At 43.0% G+C, this 21074-nt stretch overlaps 1 long non-coding RNA gene across 2 annotated transcripts in view; it reads left to right on the top strand.

Moving 5' to 3' along the window:
* Positions 1 to 21074, top strand: part of LOC125622439 (uncharacterized) — a 71884-nt gene that overhangs the window by 12186 nt on the left and 38624 nt on the right. The window contains exon 1 of one of the 2 annotated variants that reach the window (XR_007352729.1): positions 18056 to 18152. The exons of the other annotated variant lie outside the window; for it this stretch is intronic. This is a non-coding gene — a long non-coding RNA (uncharacterized LOC125622439). Of the gene's footprint in view, positions 1 to 18055; positions 18153 to 21074 lie in introns of those variants that run through there. 2 annotated transcript variants of the gene reach the window in all.

The raw sequence follows: 21074 nt of genomic DNA, 5'->3' as shown, positions 1-21074 counted from the left end.
ACCACAGCGGTAACAACGCTTCCCCTCCTTCCTGCTTTTCCGCAGGGCGGCAGCCAGAACTCCAGCCTTATGGGCTTGGGTGCCGATGTTTTGGCATGCCCGCAGCATGTCTGACAGCTCTAGAATCCCAGAGGCTTGTGCCGCCTGGAGAGCAGGGCGGCAATCCTCGTTCGCATTCTCAACTGCCATTTTTAACAGGATCTCCTGAGCTCCTGCAGGGCTATCCACCTGCCGGAGGATAGCCTCCTGCAATCTGTTGGTAAAATCCATAAAGGACTCTGATGCACCCTGACGGATACTGGCAAAGCTTTTGGTAGGCTTGCCTGAATCCGGGACCTTCCGGAAAGCATGCTGGGCGCAGGTGGAAATAATGGGGAAGACGGCCTGAGGGAGTTGAGACTGCATCTGAACGGTAGCAAACTGGCCCTCCCCTGCCAACTGCTCATAAATGACACCTTGCTCTCTATATACCTGGGCTTGGCGTTCCGCCATCTGCCGAAATTCACTAAGCCAAATAACATACTGACTAGGTGTCAGCATCATGCGCAACAGCGCCTTCCAGTCTTCAGGGACCAGAGAGTACCCAGAACCTAGCCCTTCAATGAGACCACGCACATACGTGCTAGTGAGGCCGAACTCGTGGATCGCTTTCTTTATGTCTCTGATCACCGAGTAGGGCAAACTGACCCAGTTTGTAACCTGGTTGCCCTGGCCATCATCCTGCCAGGTCACCGGACAAACTGAGACCAGCTCAGCCAGCTCCTCTGCTGTAAGATCTGAGCGAGTCTTCGCTGCGTGAACCATTTGTTGCACCAGCGAAAGCCCCTGAGCAGACGCGGATGACCCTCCGGGGGGCCCCGAAGCATGGGGCTCCACGGTGGGAGGGTGATCACACACCGGCTCCGGTGGGGAAGGCCAGGGAGGTGCTGGTAATAGAGGCCCTGAGGGCGAAGCAGGGGGAGGGATGGTTGCAGGAGCGGACGGGGGTGGCGAGATCGGCAGCCCCTCTGTTGGCGTGGGGGGGGCCTGTCCGAAGCGACACGCTGTATCGCATCGCGGCAGAGGTGCCAGGCGTGTAAAGCCTGCACGGGCGCCCGAGGCTCCTTGTGCAATGTCTGGCCCAACCGCTCCCAGTCCGCTAGCTTAAGGGTTCCAGCTTCAGGGTACCACGGGCACTGGGCACTCACCTCCTGTAGCAGGAGAGTGAGCTCTCGAGTGGGACAGTCATGCTGAGCCTTACGCAGCAAATACTGTAGCTCACTGCGGTGTTGCACTTGCAAAGCAGAGACGGAGCTTCCCGTACTTACCACAATGAAAAATACTCACCGGGATCCGCAAAGTGGATGAGTGACGCATCTGAAACCCTTGCCGGGTGAGGTGAGTGCTGAGGGCCCCACGTTTGGGCGCCAGTTGTGGCGGTTCAATGACAAGACAGCACAGAGCTTTAAGCAAGCAAACAAGCTGGTCTTCTAACGGGCTTCTGCCTGTCAGCTTTCCACCTTCCCCTTTATTCTTTCTCTCCCCCCGCGCATTACATTCTCCAACAGATAAAAGGAATACACTGGCTTTGTTTAACATTCTTATTTACCAGTTTCTATCTACCGCATTCCTTGCTCTCGGGCCTTGAGCCCAGTCCTGGGAGGCTTCCCATGGTTCATGTCAACTGGGCGAGATTCCAAGGTTGATGCCCTTGAAAGGAGCTGTGTGTGCACAGGTCCAGCACAACACTCCGGGTGTGCCCTGAATGTTGCCAAGCGCATGAACCTTGTATGAATCCTACAGGGGTGGGTTTACATGTAGGGATTTAAATCCCATTTCCCCTGAAATTCAAAGGGACTCAGATTTGAGGTTATGATTTTGGTCCATCTGTCCATCTGTAGTTGGCAGTAACAGACAAAATCATGTATTTTATTTCCTACCACATATCCCTGATGATGATGCATTCAAAGAAGGCCCAGAAAAGTTGGACAGGCTAGCTTGGTCTCCAAAAGAAATATAAAGCTTTGCAATCTGGCAGGAGGTTCAGGCCCAGGAGAATGCATTTTATCTTGTGAGACACAGTTCTGCATTCTGCTTTGGAAGCAATATTTGTCAGCACATTAAAAACATCAGTTAGACTTGTTGATTAAGACTTTTAATATACAAACCACAATTCAGTCTTGCTTCTCAAGTTACAGTAAAAATGCTAACATGAAGTTATGATTTTATTATAATACTAATTTCTGCATTTCAGAGCTAAACATTTGCTCTATACAGCCCTAATTTTGGTGGTAGTTATCTGCCATGTCTCAGAAATACTAACAACGTAAGAGGGCATATGCATCTACAAGGATCTGAGTAATAATTTTCTTTGCCTTTTATAGTGCTTTTCTACTGTAGATCTCAAAACACTAGCGGGCAAGCATTATTATTCCCATCCTACAGATGGGGAAATGGAAGCACCATAGAGATAAAGTAACTTGCTCAAGATCATTAGAAGAACTGGGAATACAATCTCTATTTTCAAATGCCAGGTCCAGACTCAATCCAGTAGACTGTAGGTGCATAAATCCCGAGAGGGAGAGGAATTATTTAGGGTAGTAGTATTGAGTATTGGGATGAAATTACTAAGAGGAAAATGAAGATTGAATATTCCTAACTGCTATAGAGTAGAACAGTATTCCAACAGGAGAACGACAAACCCTACTGCTTGGACCACTTTAGGATGGGATTTTCAAAAGGGCTGAACAATGGTCTAACTCTGCATCCAGTGAAGTGTAATGGGAGTGTCACCATTGACTTCAGTGGGAGCAGAGTTAGGAGAAAGTTAAACTCTCTTGAAAAATCCTACCCTTGCAATATACTGGTCCTGACCCTAGAACATATGCTGTGGGGAACAGTTCTGGGTGGTAGATTAGATGATCTCACATTAAATGAGTTGCACTGGCTGAGCACTCCAAAATCTGTCTGTGAGAACATTTGTTGGATTTCTGAACAGCTGTTTGCTTAGGCCTTGTTTGTACCACTTTATAAATTGTTATTCATGAATGCTGATACAAACATAGGTTTTGTTTCATATGAATGTTCGGGGAATAGCTGTTCTTTGTGCAAGTACACATACCCAGCTGCAAACAAGGTACCATATTTGTGGGACTGCAGGAGTTTTCACTGTTCTCAGTGGCATTTCTCTTTCTGTATTCAACCGTCCAAAAAGCTTCACTCAACCAGTTAGGGAAGAGAAACAATCCCATGCAATGCAAGTGATAAGTCTCACACCAGGTGCAACAAATAGCAAAGAGTCTGTTTGCAAACAAACCATAGTCTGAAGATCATCTTGTATAAATCACTAGGTAAATACTTAGTAATTAATCCATTCACAGAAATGAATGATGAATTTACAAAGGATTCACAGATTGTGGGGAAGGGAGGAGGAAAGGGCTACATTCATCAGATAACATATCTGCTACAAATTATTCAACCAGCTCCATTAATAGGCTTTTCCCGCTAACTTTTGTGATCCCATCACTCCCAAGTTTTTATAATCTTCTGCAAGCTCTCCCTATAGCTCCTTCTTTTAAAAGCTCCCAAGAACAGTTTTGTGATTGTCCTCCATCAGCTGAATAAGAGGGAAACAAAACCATGTGTGTGTGAACCTCATGAAGCCTTAATAGTATGTGTATGAAGATGTTTGCTCAATAAATATTTTCACCAATTGGTCACTGCTAAAAGCAATGAGGATGCAAAATTAAGCCTTGAACGGATAACGCTGCAGATGATTATATAATGTTTTGGCTTAAATGAAACCCATACATTTTAAGCTCAGGCTTGACAAAGCCCTGGCTGGGATGATTTAGTTGGGGATTGGTCCTGCTCTGGGCAGGGGGTTGGACTAGATGACCTCCAGAGGTCCCTTCCAACTCTGAAATTCTATGATTCTATGATTCATCTTTTGCTGACAGGATGTGCATTATAATAATGCAAGTTTAGAAATTACAAGAGCATGTCAAAAGGAATGGCTGCATGGCTTGCAGGCACACATTTTTTACAGTCTTTCCTGGCAATCGCAGGCAAGAAAGCAATATGGAAGTGCACCTAACTAGCTGTAAACAGGAATCATGTTATCATACTTCTGTGGTTCAAAGGATCAGGTTGCAACTACATTTCTGGGCTTCAGATAAGAGCTAGAGGCTAGCATAACTGAGATGGACTCTCCCTGCAGTTTCTCATTCTCCATTAATAAATTGGCCAACTAAATTATAACAATTAAAACCATATAAGAATGTAACAGGAAAAACAAATTCTAATCATCGGCTGGTTTCATCATCACCAATTCTAGGTGTCACTTGTGGGTGGAGTCAAAGTGCTGAGAGTGATCATCCTAAAATTCCAAAAGCAGGTGTCTACATGTGGCTAATATTCCATCTGACTCACTGTCAGAGCATAAACATATAAACTAAGAGATCACTGCCCTCGAATGTATGTTATCTTATAATCCAGTTGAAATCTAGTCACTATGAGAAAAAGTGGAGTCGTCCTTTCAAGATTGGATAATCTGTTTTAGATTCTTCATGAAAAGGACATCAGACAACTATGAAACAAACCAGTCAGTATCTTCAGGTATCTTCAGTGCCTTATTAATATGAGTACACATGTTTTTTGTGTAATACAAAGCCAATTAGAAAAATGATCAATTACTTACTGCCGCATTTGTTCTTGGCTAAAAGGGTGAAAACCAAAACAGTAACTTTCTGCCAATATTGTGACTCTCATAACATGTTTATAACATATGCTTCAGGACAAGAGCCATATTTCCATAGGTTAAAGAGGATAATACTCATTCTATTTGGCTTACTTGGGGATCAATAGGTCCTAGGTAAAAGAAGATCCTCATGTAGTTTCAGCTATGTGCAAAATGGCATTTTTCATGAATCCTAAACTGTTGTGTAGTTTTGGTTTATGCCACTAACTAGATTCTACATTCCACCCCGAAGGCGGTTGCATCTCATTGGTACTTGAAGTGATTCCTGCATATAGACTGATAGGGATCCTTTGTGAAGACAAGGTGCTATAGATATGAGAGACTAATTTTAACTCACTGGGGAAATGCACATGACATGTTAGCTATAAACTGGGGAACGGATACGGAATTTTTAGGAGATGATCCAGTGAAGGCAAATGGTGCTGTGTAACATGCAAGTTAAAACCCTCTACAGTGAATGACTCATCTTCAGATCACAAGGCTACCAGTCAAAAACTTGGAAATGCAGCAGTGGTGAGTTACACATTTCAAGTATTTGAGTCTGTGTATCCTTGGAAATGAATGCATTTTAAAGGCTGTACAGAAAGCCACGCTGTATAAATGTGGGTTATACTGGCATTGAAACATTGTGGTTTAAGAAGGCAACAGACTGGCAGGTGCATGAGTGTCTGATGCCATTTAGTCTTCACGTATGCAGTATAATTGTTGCCATGTGAGTCCCAGGATGTTAGAGACACAAGGTGGGTGGGGTGATATCTGTTATTGGACCAACTTCTGTTGGTGAGAGAGACAAGCTTTCAAGCCACACAGAGCTCTTCCTCAGATCTAGGTGGCTCAAAAGCTTGTCTCTCTCACCAACAGAAATTGGTCCACTAAAATATATTACCTAACCCACCTTCTCTCTGTTTAGTCTTCATGCAATGTCCATGTCACAGTGGTCCTTATTGCATTGCATGAAGAGACGGTGCAAATGTTTAATGCTCATTGCAGAACGTGCCAAGCACTTTACGTATCATGGTCAGAGGAGCTCACATAGAAAAAGTGCTGTAGGAACGGACCCCATCCGAATGTCTCTGAATTTGGTGGAAAGTCAGGTCTGGATCTGGGTCCTGTCTTTGTACTGGGTTGAGCGCTGTGGGGGAAGGTCAGTTCCGATGCTTGAGCCTGACTCTGAAATGCAGTGGCATTTCCCATGCTTCAAGGACTGTGACTATCATTAAGGCTCATCAGCAGGTTGATTATTTGATCATTTTCATGAGCACAGCTGCAGTCCTTTCCGGCTGCTCTTAGGATGATGTCATGAGAGTGCTTTCTTGACAGAAGCCAAAATAGGCCGATCTGAAGTACAACAAAATAAACAAACAAAACACCTCAGCATAAAACCTGTAATGAAGATAACTAGGGAAATATAACAGCTGCTCAAATAAATGGAAGGGAAGGATAAAATGGCCTGAATTACAATTAGAATTTCTTTATAATAAAAGAGGAATAAATCAAAGGTATTGTCCCTATCAACAGATGTGGTGCAATTCAAATGAAGGAGTTTAACAATCATAAGGTAGTTCAAAGGGAAAATTGTATGCAGGATTTGAGTCTCCTCCCATGATGATGGTAATTTCACTGTCTGGCTATTGTGTTGGCCTACTTCATGCTTTTCATTCTTATCACAGAAATATGAGTGGAGAAGGAGTGGTGATGCTGGAGGAATTATTGATCAGTGTATCCCTTATGGTAACTTCAAAATTGGATCTTTTGTGTGCCAACAAAGCAGGCACATAATAGAAACGTGGGCTGCTTTATTCTGACAGGCTAAATTTGCAGCAGCTGGGGACTGTGTCAGGTTTCACAAGCTAAGTATGGCTAGCCTGGTCATAGCTCAGGTGCTGTGGGAAATGGTATTGTGGATTGAGTGGCTAGTATTTTTTCAGTCAATAGGGGGTCTTGTGGCAGTGCACTGGGTCCTGTTTCTGGGAATGCTGGTCTCCTACATGAGATATTCAAGTGAAATTCTAACCTCCTGTGGCTGTTGGAGATCCCATGGCACTTTGGTGTTAGCAGCAGTGTCCTGGCCAAATTGCAGTTTGGCATAATTGAATTCTGCCTCTTTTAAAATTCCTCCTGAAGCTTCAGTTGGAAACCATGTTCCAACCATGTTCAGTCGGAAACCAACTTCTGAAACAGTTCTGGCACCTATGCTTTTGAGTGTTGGCTGGAACCAGGAAGAGCAGAGGAGAATGAGAATGAAAACACTTTCTGATGATCAGAAAGTTTGAGTTCTGGTTCTCATTGTAATCAGATTCATTTGGGCTAGTCATTCATCCCTCCTGTTGAACTGGGGTCAGCTGAGTGAAAGAGGGAGAACGGGGGGTTATAGCTCAAGTACCTGTAGAGGAGAAACACCTGCTCAAGGGTCAAAAGGCCATACAGTAGAGAGAGCTTGGGTAGTTAAGAGGTCTAGTAGAGAAAAGGGAAAGCTGGCAGAACCAATATTTTCAAACTCCTAAATATTATCAGAGTGATGGATTGCAGCAGATCTATGTTCCTGTGTGATGAGGACAAGAGCATCAGTTGCACCAACAGGGCATATCAGTACTCTTGCTTTAGCTCGCTCATTCCAGACTGGACCAGGTGTGAAGATGACTAAAGTGAGGAGCACTTCAAAATTGGAATAATTGTATGGTGAACTTTACTGTCCAATCTCTCTGTGGCAGGGTCCATCTTGTTTGTTACATGTCTCTACAGTGCCTAGCACAATAGCACCCTGCTCCTTGACTCAGAGGTTCCTGGGTGCTACTGCAATACAAATAATTGAGAGAAGCTCTTCTGGGGAATGCATGTATATTGCACTCATTAACATCGCTGGGAGTCAGATATCTGCATCAGAGGGCAGAATTTGGCCACAAGAGGTGGAGAAAACAAGCAGCATCATTACAGTGTTGAGCTCTGGACCTTTAACCTATCTATCCAAGGTGTGTGAGGCTGGCAGTACCAATGACATCAGTGTTACATGAGTTCGCTTATTGGCTGAGCTGGCTCTTCTCTTGCTGTTGGTGCTCAGATAAATGAAATGGTATTGCGAAGCAGGAAAGCAGCTCCACTGCAAACACAATCATGTGAAAATAGCTCTTCGGGATTTGGGTGCAGTTTTTTGTTTGGCTGTTGCTTATATGGCAAAATAATAGATGATAATTGAAAAAAATAGCCTTGCAGATGGCTGCTGGGCTGTGTGCTCTGAGATTCTGGAAAGAGATGCAAAGCAAGACCATTTGGTATCAAAGAGCAGATAGATGATGCAGGCTTTGTGCCAGGCAAGTTTATACAAGCCTCAATAAATCTGCGACTGCAGAAACAAGCAGGATCCAAAGGCTTGGAATATGTGCATAAAAGCAACGTAAGTCCATTCATGTAGAAAAATGCATTTTTCTAATAACTGATATATGCACTAAATTGAAACCATATTTTGGTATGTCTATAAACTCTGCCTGTGTTTGTATGGCCATTTGCTGACAATGTGCGTGTGAATGTAGACAGTGAAGTAAGGGACATGCCACAAATTGGGAATTTGTACTTATCTGAGTTGCTTCAGCCTGAATCAGGCTAAATCTCATGAGAACAAGCTGAATCTTTGCTCAAATCTCTATGAAACTCTCCCGCTCTATCTCCTCAACTAATACTTGGTGTTCTTATTCTAGCTTTTAATATATTAAATTTTTACCATGTGTGTTAAAGCTAGTTGAAAAACTTGTTCTAATTGTTCTATGGATTGCAAAGTTTCCAAGCAGCACTAAAATCCATAAGAATAAATACACATGGGTTGTAGTCTGCTCTCATTCCCACTGACTATCATTCAACTCCACTGAAGCCAAAATCCCTCCTAGCTAAACAGGAGCACCTTTGCTGAAGTTGCAGCCAGTGACATCAGTGGTGAACTTGGCCCACTGCCTAGATTTACTGCAGCAGAACTGAGAGCAGCACAATCTGGTCCACGTGCTTCCAATCACTGCAAACTCATTCCTCTGCTATCAAGATTCTTGTCCTTTCAAATTGTTCTGGTATTCTAGTGGATTGAGTTGCTATGGCCTCATCCACAGCTGAACGGTTGGCAGGAATGAAATTTTTTTTCCAGATAATTTTAGTTAGGGGTTATTTTCTGACTTCTTAAGTTGTTATGACTAGAAGCTAATTTCAGAAGTGGAAGGCGAAGGAGCTGCTTGCACTAAAAGGAACAAAGTGTGTTTCATCCTGGCAAATAGTTTCTGAAAATTAAGCACAATGGTTTATTTTGGGGTCCAGTCATTGGGATTTATCTCCTGTAAAAAGATACAATATTTATATCTTTGTAACAAATCTGGGACTACACAGGATTGCCTGTTTGTCACTATACTGTGCAGCATGGCTGCTCAGAATCTTATGGGTAACAACGGGAGTAGAATTCCCATTTTCATGGCTGCTCTACTCCACTAGAGTTAAAGAAGAATCTCCATTAGCTGTTAGCAGCATAGGTTTTATGACAGCCAGCTGAGTAGTCTCTATGGGGTGACTTCATCCCATGGAGAAAGTCAAAAAAGAGCTCTTCGGGGGGATGGGAGGGGGAGGAAGACCTAGCTATTAAGTTCAGTGCCACACATAACAGTATTAAAAGAAGATTGAGAGCCTGTTAGACCTCGAATTGGTCTTCAATCATGCAGTGCAAAAGCTATTGTTTTAGATTTCTGGTATTCTGGTTAAAGTCAAGTAACACTGTATAACACAGTATTAGTGCTGGTCAAAAATTTTCCCTTGAAACTGTTTTTGACAGAAAATTTGGGTTTTCAATTAAACAACCTTTTGCAAAGTGCCAGCTTTCTGTCACAAACTTTGGATTTGACTGATTTGATTTTGGAAAAACCAAAACATTTTGGCTGCCAACTGAAATATTTAGCATTTGGATACGCTGCTGCAGTGCCTCATGGGAGTGGTAGTTTAGCTGCCTCATGTCCCCGTTCTCCTGTATGGACCAGGCTCCCAAGAAAGAGGAATGTAGCTTCATTGGTATGTAGTCCAACCAGGGACCGGGGTCTATAGAGGAGAATTGGGGCATAAGGCATGACATCATTACTAAATTAAACTTTTCAGGTTTTGGCCCAAATATTTGCATATTTGAGTTTTTGCTGAAAGACTGAAGTTTTTCCATGGAGGGGAACCCCAATTTCTGACCAGTGCTGTATAGTATCCAATATAATGCAACATAGTGGGCTTAATTCTTCACTGCTTTGCGCCTTGTGAAATCATGTCCAGCTGCACAAACATGGTATAACATGGTCCCAATTGAGATTTGGTAGCATTTTTATACTCTTTTTGCATAGGCGTGAAGGCTGACACAAGGAGCAAAGAATGGAGAATAGGGCCCAGTGGGTCAGAGCCATCAAATGAAAAAGGCCTTCTGCTGATTTAAGTACTTGCTGCCATTTCAAGGACTTATTGCCCAGCTGAAAATTTATTATGACAGAAATGAGATGAGCTAGTTCTGTAGTGCACTGCTTGAGAACTGACAAGTATTTGTACCGTATTTGCCATTCACCTGAATTATGCTTTTTCTCAGGAGAGCAATGCTAAAGAAGGCAAACCTTCTCCCAGTTAGCTGCCTGTTTGGATATACCTGTGAAACGTATTTCTTGTTTCCCATCCTAATATAGCACCATAAGGTCCTGACCTTGTAGACAGTGATTTGTTTTAGATTTTTCAAAACCATGAATACCCGCCTATCTTTGGAGCTGCTGTTTTACTCACTGAATTAAGCAGCTGTCCGACAATTAGAAGAGAAAGTATCTCTGGAATTGGGATGCTGGGATTAATGATATTCCAGGCCACATTCAGATGAGCTTTGATCTAAACTGTATTACTGGGAACAAAAAAACATCTCTGTAGTGATGTGCATGCTGTACAAGCAAACCTTAAGAGAATGTGTCTTTTCTGCCTGGCTAAATAAGTCTCCAGTGATCCATGTGGGAAGTAAATGCCGTTTTCAGCTGCCTGTGGGAGACTTACTTTATTTTTTCCTATTTTAGTATGAGCTAGTGGCTTTTCTTTCCTTCTTGGTTTGCTGTAAAGTGAGGGGGTCTTCACAGAGCAATTGTGATCAGCAGCTGGAAGACCTAACTTAGCTTTACAGTCATTATTTTTACATTAAATTAGTAGTCATAGCAGTCAAGCAGAACTATATAATCTGATGGCTCTGTTTCAGAAAGATAGTCTCCCCTTCGGGGAAGAAATGCTTTTGGTCCTTTTCACATTAGCCAGAGGGCAAAAGGTGCCGAAATTCATTCTTCAGTTAAAAAAGATGGATGCAGCAGGGAATCCAAAACGGAGAGAGAAGAAATGGAAAATTTTGGTTGCAAATGCTCCCAGTTAGTGCTGTCTATCAGCATTTTGGAATCTAAAGGCATATCTCCATGGGGAGGGGGACAAAGGCCCAGAATAGCTAGTGCATGATCACTTTAGATAAACTATTACCAGCAGGAGAGTGGGGTGGGAGGAGGTATTGTTTCATGGTCTCTGTGTATATAATGTCTTCTGCAGTTTCCACAGTATGCATCTGATGAAGTGAGCTGTAGCTCACGAAAGCTTATGCTCGAATAAATTGGTTAGTCTCTAAGGTGCCACAAGTACTCCTTTTCTTTTTGTGAATACAGACTAACACGGCTGTTACTCTGAAACCTATTGCTAAATAGCTATTCTTCACTATCTTCTCACATGGACACTCTTATTTCACAGTAAGAGAGCTTTTATGTGATTTAGCTAACCCCCTAAAGGCTCCCCTAGTTCGACATAAGTGTGTCCCCTTGGGGAATTAGTGAGAAAGAGCTATTGTGCTTTAAATTCACACCCTCGCTATTTTGCATTAGTTTCCCATGAAGACAAGCCCTAAAGTTTTCTTGCTCATTCATAAACAGTTGAAGTGTACAGAAGGTGCTTGCTGCTTAACTATGGTTCTACAAAGTGCAGCCAACTTTACACTAAATATACATAAAGTGGGGAAATAACCAACAGGTGCTAGAGGAAACTGGCTGTGGCTAAGAAAATTCACCAGGAGTGTGATCCTGCAGACTTTACTCACATGAGCATTTCTACTGGCTGATGAGAAGTAAAATGGCCTAGTGGATGCAGGACTAGAATTCAGAAGATGTGGGTTCTGCTCCCAGTTTGGCCACTGGCATGCTCAGTGACCTGGGAACAGTTATTTTAACGTCTCTCTCTGCCTCAGTTTTCCCATCTGTAAAATGGGTAGGAGGATACTGACCTCCTTTTTGAAGTTCTTTGAGCTCTACTGATGAAATGTGCTATATAAGATCCGGGTATTGTTTGCGTTATCTTTTTATATGTAACAATCTGTGTCTGGCCTCTTAATCCAGGGCACCTAATAACTCATGACTGGACCCCTTATGAAGAAAAATAAATATATATCCCTCCATTCTTTAAATCAGGTATATTCAGGTGACCAAAACTATAGATTCATATAAAATAGATTAGCGAGCCCAGAGGGGTTCTGATGTTAGTCATCTTTGTGCAAGGATCTAACTAGGTACGTGAAGGTTGTGCCACATAGGATGGCACTCCACTGGAGAAAGTGCTATCCACCCTCTGCTGGTAGAGCAAAAAATAATTGAGGAACAACAGGAAAAATGAGCGCTCTATTTCAATGTGTCATTTTCAGAAAAAATGGCTCCTACTCTGGTATGTGGGTGAGTGAATATCTCCCAACTAAAGCTCCCCATTCCACATTTCTGATTCAGTATTACCTAATGAGTGGAGATTACTTTGGCCAGAATAACAACCTGGGATGGGTAAGAGGTTTTCACTTTAGTGAGCAAAGGGCTCTTCCAGATCCTTTTTTTAGAGTTCTGCTTTTGTAACATTCAAGACTGACCTTTCCCTTCCTGATAAATAATTGGTAAGCAAAAAATAGTTCATTAAGACAAGATGGACTAAGGCCAACTTTATGAAGTGTTACACCAGGGTGTCAGGTGGAAGACATAAAATTGTTAAGCCCACAGAGCACTTGACTTTGTGCTGTATGCAAGTGAAACGTCACCAACAAAGTCACACCAGAGGTGCCTGACATATGAGCCTTTCCCAGTCTCTTAAGCATCTATGGGTTTTTGAAAAGGCAAAAAAAACTGTATAATTAAAAATGTCCTGTTCCTTTTTGTGTGTGATGCATCGTACCCAAGGGTCAGTAGCTCCTCTTGATGAAACCTCAAGCTACCCTATCTCGACTCATCCTCTGTACACCTTGATTGCATCTTGCAAGCTTATAATCAGGCATTCTCTATTGGGTCCATCAGGTGGTGGGAAGGGTGATAGTCCCAAATTCCTAGTCCCTCTTTCTAGTTTCTTGGCATATGATATATATTGTGCATTAAAGATGATGCAAATAAGCTGTTCAGGGCCTTATAGGTCACTGAACCATGTAACACCAACATTGCTCGTAACTTGGGTCAAACGCTTTTTACAAGCTCACAGGGGCGTAAATCACATTTTGCTCTCTGGCTACCTGTGGTCCTGGATGATGCTGAGCCCTCCCTAGGAAGGGCTAGACTTCTCACTGAAGTCTAGTTGGTGGGGCTGAACATGCCAGAGTATGCAGGAAGGAGTCCTAGCTTTGCTCACCGTCTGCTCTAGCCATTAGTACCGGGGTTGTGAGGCACCTCACCACTCCCCTCCTTTAGTGGGAATGACTCTTTTCTGTGCCTGCTGTGGATCAGCTGCTGAAACCAACAGTGTCTGGCAGCACGAGCACTACTTTCCAGGCCTCTGGAATCCTCGCGCTCTCTGTACAGGTAACAACAGACCTAGACTAACCCCCAAGTCCTCGGCACATTCCCCACAGTGTCCAGAGCCTTATCCACTGGACCTTCACAAAATGACCAGGCCTGCTATTCCCAAAGGAACAGTACACACCAGCTTGTAAAATGCAGCTCAGGACTCCCACCTTGCTTACCACCACAGGACATAGATAGATTTATAGTGAAAACAAGAATTAATTTACTGTCAAAGATTCAAGTAGCAGTGAATAAGAATATTGGAAACAAAAATGGTTACATAAAAAACAAAATCATAACACAGTTTAGTCTCTAGGAAGCAGCAGGTTAACTTCCGGACTAAAGACGTTTATCTCACCCAAGTCTTTTTTCAATAGCGGGGTCTCAGCCAGCCTTTTTCACAAATGCAACTGCACTGTCCTAGATGCAAGATACCAGGGAGTCTCCACTTCCTTCTAGAAATACCCCCCCAGTGTTCATTGTCTTTACTCACAGACAGGATAACTCCCCCGCCCCCGCTCCCACCCCCACCCCGGCCTTGTTTTTTCCTGTGTGCTGCTTTCCTGTTGACTTCACATCTCTTTGTTAACGTATGACTTCATATGTAAATGGACATCCATTGCATTATCTGCTTCATTTACATCTCTGGAGAGAGATACATGTTTCTTGCCTCCTGTCTGGAGGAACTGGTCTAAGGTATGTTGCCTTTTGGTGATCTGCTTTTACCTTACATGCTTAAGATCATGACTTTCTGGTACACATACATCACTCGCATAGTACATGTACACACATTTCATAATGATATTAATGATCAGTGTGCCACCGTGCTTTTATCTGAGACCTCACATGACATTCTTTGGAGAACCAGAATGTACGTACCAGAACTAGAAGACTCCTGTAATTACATTGCACTCCCTCATTAGTTGGCATTATGAGGTTCTTTAGGGACAGAGCTGACCCCTCTTGGGGTGAGGGAAGGAAGGAATACAAGTTGCATCCTCTTTGAACAGCCTTGTCAGCAGCCTGTTGCAATATTTTCTATCAACAGAGAAGGCCTAAGGGGAACCAGGGTTGGGGTGGGGGGACACTGTTCGGATCTGCGGGAAAGGACTAATGGAGATTCCCTCCACAGAGTCTTCTCTCATAAGTATCGTTTTGAGAGGGATTGATCTTGGCCGGTAATGATATAATGATAGTTGGCTCTATAGTGGGTTGGCTGCTTAAGCCAGAAAAATGAAAATACCCTGTTTTTGGAACTTCTGCTCAATCTCCTGGTGGCTATGACTGAAATGGTCATTGCAAACAATGGCACAGGCCTCACTCCTTTGTGTGCTTCCCTTCATGCTCACTGCTACTGATTCCATCTTGTTCCACTTCTATTATATAGACGGTTGTTGCTTTGGAGTACAGCTAGCCTCCTGTGTGCACATGGATGCTTTTGAATGAACGTTTCAGAATGATTACACCCACTCACCTCCAGAGCAATCATTACAATGAATAAACCTAGAGATAGCAGCCAGCATTTCAATTCACTCCCATTTACTACAAATATGTAAAGAGTAAAATTAACGGTGACAAATCTAGAGCTTATGTTTGCGAAAGAGGAGTTAAGGAGGTGTCTGGATGGCCCAGGAAATGGGTAATGAGTCTTTCATTTCTAAACTGCTAGTTCAAATGTGGCCAAGGTTCAGGGCAAGAGACAGGGTCCTGCTGCCTCTGAGGTTTGTTTGGTGTAATGTTGGGTGGGAAGTCCCTCCTGAAGCAGAGCTACTGCTGGCTGCAGATGGCCTGGCCATACCCCTTAGGCCAGGCACTGGAAAGAGTGTAGTAGAGGAGCCACTGTGGTGGTTTTAGGCTGTGGGACCCCTCCGCTGGCCAGTTGAACCAGGTTTTTAGGATGCTTTGTAATGCTGAAGCAGTGAGCAAGTGGTGGTTCATTAGCAACTCAAGGTCAATGGACTGAAAATCAGACTTACTCCTTTTTATTAAGCTCCCACACTGCTGATTTTTAATGAGCTTAAATAATTTTGAACATAATTTTTCCCCTACATTTTAAAGTCACTCAGCACACACACTCTTAGGACCTGCCATTGGTGCACACACCCTGGTTGTACGTGCACCTGTAGATCCTACTGTTATGTGTAATGCTTGCTAAAAACCTTTGAGTCTCTAGAGAGAGAGGCCATTATAAACAGATGCTCTCCTGTGCAAGTCTGACTTTTCCATCCAGTAGTGGTGCACAAACACCTCATCTAGTACAGTAACGTGTCACTGCATCGTGCGTGAGACTGAGAGTGTGAGTGAGAGACTGATGTTATATTACCCAGGTGGCAGGCCACCTCCAGTGTGAAAGTTTGAGTTTTGGTGCTGCTCTCTTGGGAGTCCAACGGCAGAGGACAGGGCTTGTGTTCACTACATTGTTAGCTCAAGCTATAACTAAGTTTTGCCCTAACCCGACACCTGTCCGCACACAAAAATATCTAGCTTGAATTAGGTGGCGCTTTAAGAATGAGCAAGCTGGCTTGTCATTGGCAGAGTGGGGATGGGAGATTGAAGCTTGATGGCTGCTGACCTGACTGGAGCTGGTCATGAAGTAGGGATGCAGCAGCTTGCGTTACAACAGCTCATCCACGGTGAAATGAATCACTCTGCTGATCCAACCACTCCGTGTAGTGTTGCAGTCTGGTTGTGCTTACTCTGCTCCCACATCAGTGAACTAGGCCAGTTTGAGGGGAGTAACTCAGTGGTACTAGTGTGAGCTAGCTGTTGCAATGAAGAGAAGCCCTCAGTGCACTAAACTCTTCCTACCTTATGACCTTCCTTACTACCATGTCAACCCTGCCCTCAGCTTCACTCTTGGTGGTGGAATTTGGCACTCTTGGTGGTGGAATTTGGCACTCTTGGAGGTGGAATTTGGCACTCTTGGAGGTGGAATTTGATCCTTTTTTTTCAGTTTCCTACTGCGGAACCAATTGTTCTGAAAAACAATTTGAAAAGACAAGAAAAACAAATTTTTCGTGGTAGGAGACTCAGCCCTGTCCCCGCACTGCAATTTAGCACTTGAGAACTGGTTGACATTTTTTTGCAAAAAAATTTGCACCTCCTCCCCAAGGACAAACTCTTCTACATTTATCTTACTCTCTCTCTCTCTCTCTCTCTCTCTCTCTCTATATATATATATATATATTTGGTAAGATAAATGTAGAAGAGTTTGTCCTTGGGGAGGAGGTGCAAATTTTTTTGCAAAAAAATGTCAATATATATATATTATTATATATATATATATTATTGCTATTGCAGTTTTTTTTGAGCCCACAAGAGACTCCCATGACTTGAGGGTAACCTTGGGAAACTTGTGACAACAGTCTGGCTTAGATGTTCCTCTCCAGGTCACCAAAGCACTTAAGCAGATGCTTAACTTGTGAGCACAAGCTTATTCTCTGGGTATACTTGCCTACTTAAAGTTAAGCATCTGCTTAAGTGCTTTGCTGAATTGGGGCCTTACTTTCCACCGGGTTTCCTGCTCAGACCTATATCAGGTTCTTGTATGACTTCTCGGTTTCTCCTCAGTCACTGCTCGTAGGTCTCTAACTGGATGGGACCAGAACCCATTGCAAGGAGGATAATGCCCTTCCCTGGCCATTTTCACTGATATTGCTAGGTTAAAGTGGGCGTGTGTTGGAGATGCTGTTTGTTCAAGTAACAAGTAATGTTTCACTTCCTTTTTTTGTCAATTTTTGACTCCTGTTAAGCAAATTTAAATGAGAGATCCATGTATATTAGGCTTGCTTGCTCCCTAATGATTATTTTTTTTGTACAGCCTCTAGTACAAATGGGGCCCTAATCCTGATTGCTGGAGGGGACTCTTGGTATCATTACAGTAGAAAAAAATAAACAACATTAATTCTTCATTCAGTTTTAAGTCATTTACTGCGGATGGAGCAACCAGTGTCACTCTTAACTTCTCTCTTTCTCAAACACCTTAGCACCTCATAGGGGAACAGTTCCCCAACACTATCAGGAGCAGGTAGGTACAGCCCTTTAACAGGTTAAAGTATGTTATTTTAACTATTGGTTTTTCACACTTGATGTGAAGGGAGGGGTGTTCATTGGTTCAGACATTGGACTGCTTTATGTTCTAGTTCAACGGATAATCCCTCAAAGGAAAAAAAATAGAAGCAACTGACTGTTGAGAGGAACCATCACAGGTTACAATCCATGAGTTCTTTGAGTAAAACCATTTATATTTTCTTGCATGCAATTAGAGAACTGAAAGATGAGCTCAGTCAGTTTCTGGTCTCTACAACAGCGAGGGGTTCTTCTTTAACAAAAGCAGCATTATTTATAGCAGTGAATGAAATTTTCTTCAGACTCCAGCATGCTACTAAATTGTGTTGTGTGTGTGTGTGCGCGTTTTTTTTTTTTCTTTCTCCTAAGCCCATTGAAATCTCTGGTTCCATAGGCAGCTCCTTGATTGGCATTGCTATTCTGCTTGAGAAAATACACATTCTTTCTGCAGTATCTGAAATGGAATGATTATTGCAGCATACTTGAGTTACTGCTGTATTACAAGTGCAGCAGCCCTTCTAGTAGAGCCAGAGTTAAGGATCAAGGTTTGTCAACATGTGTATTCTAATGCCTGTTCTTAGACATCTAAATTATCATCGAGATGTTACGTAAATTAAGTCAGGAATGTTTTGTATGTGTGTGTGTCTCTGATTATAGTTGCAGCAACACCAATGGCACCTGGTACAGGTTAGTTGTGATGAGTGCTATATTTGATGTAGGTATTTGTGTGCTATGTCCAAATGATGCCCTCGTAGACTTGTGTAAGGTAGAATTTGGCCCTGTATTTTTAAAATTCTCCATTTTGTGCACAGATTCCCTGCATTTTCCATCAGTTCTTAGAAAGCTGGTCTCAAACATGTTACTTAATCTTTGAACCAGATGATCGAGAAATCTCAGCATTGTTTGTTTTAGATCTTAAATATGTTTTTTTCCTTTCTTTCCAAGACTGCTGTGGACTTGTAATAGTTTATAGAGAAATTTTCCCTGAATCTTCCATTGCTCTGTTACTGTGTGTGCAGTGCTAGACCCTTGCCTTTCTGTCACATCAGCATATCACCTCTTGCAGGTTTCATGGCATCTGGTGGCTGACATATTCTGAGATATTTCTAAAATGTCACGTGAATCATTTTGTCTGCTTCCTTATTGTTTTGCATGTGCCGTTTTGTTAGACATGTTGGCATTTAAACTCTCTCAATTTATACAATTAAGCCATAAAGAAAACAATCAAATGTAGCAGCGAAGAGCAAAGTGGATTGCATATCTCTTTAGCTTTCATCTTTTTCCTGCTATTCTAATTTACATGCTATTGAATGCTAACCTGACCTTTCCTTTCTCTATTTATGATTCTATATCAGAAAAGAGGAAAAGGGATTCTGATTTTTTTAAATACATACTGTATAATAAAAGGTTTATAAAATGCAGACAAATCATAAAAGATCCTGCCCTATGTGTAAGACAAAAATTCCACTGTCAGTGAAGTAACTTTTGTTTTGGAACAAACAGTGTTGTTCTAAGCAGCACTCTGATAGCCAGGATTACATTCTGCACACAGCAATGCATTGAAACCATTATTACTCCCAGGAGAATTCTGCATCACTGTGCATGCACAGAATTCATGTCCCCTGCAGATTTCTTTGCTTCCCCGCAGAAAAATGACTTCTGCCAGGGAAACAAAGGGAAGCTGCAAGAGTGGTCACGTGCCCCACCCTGGCAGCGCAGTCAGGTTGGTTTGGGTGCCCGGAGCAGCTGGTAGAAATGTAAATCACTGCTGGGGCGGGGGGATGGACAGTTGTGTGTGTGAGAGAGAGTGACACTTGGTCCCTCTTGCTCGCTATTGCAGCACGCTTGGCCTGGAGAGGCAGAGCTTTGGGGTGTTTCTGAAGAGTGAGGCAGGCTCTGTCCCCTCAGGCAGAACAGAATCTACACTCCTGGGGGGATTCTGCATCACTGGGTAATGCAGAATTTTGCAGAAATTAATGTGACTGCAGAAATTCCTTTCCCCCACAGAAATGGGCTGCAGTGTTGCTGGCTGCCACTCGGAGCCACTGGACCCAGCAGAGCCCAGCCCACACATAGAAGACACTGCTGGTGGGAGGGAGAGGGAGCTAGAGGGTTCCTGGCAGCTGTAGTTCCCAGCATGCCCTGCGGGAAGGAGAGGGCAGCATGCAGTGCAAGCCTGGGACCAAGCATCAGGCTGTTTCTCCCTCTGGATCCCTGGGCTCTGGGGGGGGGGGGGGCAGGAGGGGAGCAGGTATCTGAGCAAGGGAGGGCCCTGTGGCTGGGCTCTGGAGGGAATGAGGTGTGGGTATCTGGGCTGGCGTGGCCCTGCGGCTGGGCTATGGGTGTGGAGGGGCTGTGGCTGGGCTCTGGGGGGAGAGAGATGTATCTGTGCCCCTGGCTTGGCTCAGTGGTGGAGGGGCAGAGAAACATGAACTGGGTTGCCATAGAGGTTTCTTTAACTCCTTACTCCTGGGGGAATTTTTGTGTGTCTGTATTGTTACAGACATACTTGCTGACAGGTATTTTGAAATAAATTACCAAAATAATAGTAATGATTATATAGTGTTGTTCTGACAAATAAAATTTGCAGAATTTTGCAGAATTTTAAAATGTGTGCAGAATTTTTAATTTTTGGTGCAGAGTAAACCATTGCAGACATTTGGTCCGGGAGACAACAGAACTGCACGGCTATTGTTTTGGAAAATTTAACAGGGTTTGTAAGGAGAGCTTTGATATAAACCACAGTATTAGTGGCAGTGTTGTTCTAGAGGGTGTCTGTTGGGGAGTGCCATTAATTGGGATTCCAGTAATTGGAGCATCATAGTCTAATGAAAGTAACTATGTAAAATAAGATAGCGGCTAATGCAATTGTCCACTTGCATATTCAATTACCTGCAGTGCATGTTCAAACTAGGTCCTTTGAGTCAGTTGCTTTCAGTGTTTTCCAGTAACAGCTTTATTTGTCTTAGGCGTTTCTGTATCATCTATCACTACAGTCTTTTAATGCTAATGTTTTTAGTCAATTTTAATGGAGATGACATTTCTAATTCACTTTTTGTATCCTTTTGAGATGCTTGTTTCTCAAATACAAATATTAAGAGTTAACCTGAACATAAATACTGTACTAATAGGGATTCTGGGTTTTTCTTTTGGAATGGTTTAATGTTCAGTTCTGTTTGCTCTTATCTTGTTGCTTTTCTAAATAATTTTAGGAGGCACATTGGACATAGTTGGCAACTCAAGCTTTTATTTATGTTTCCCAAATAATCCACAAACCTTTTCTGATTTATTGGTGGAAGTAAACTGATGAGTGGATTTCCTACTCTTTGTTTCTAACCAAGTACCTCCCATGTTACTTCATTAAGCACAGAAGTGTCATTGTACGCTGCAGAATTTGTAACTGCAAGGGTGTGCCAGGGTATTGTAATTCACCAGGATGATTTTTGGATGAAAATAACAGTTAAATA

Source organism: Caretta caretta, chromosome 13 (assembly GCF_965140235.1).
Source record: "Caretta caretta isolate rCarCar2 chromosome 13, rCarCar1.hap1, whole genome shotgun sequence".
NCBI lineage: Eukaryota > Metazoa > Chordata > Testudines > Cheloniidae > Caretta > Caretta caretta.
This window is presented reverse-complemented; position numbering and strand designations above follow the sequence as displayed.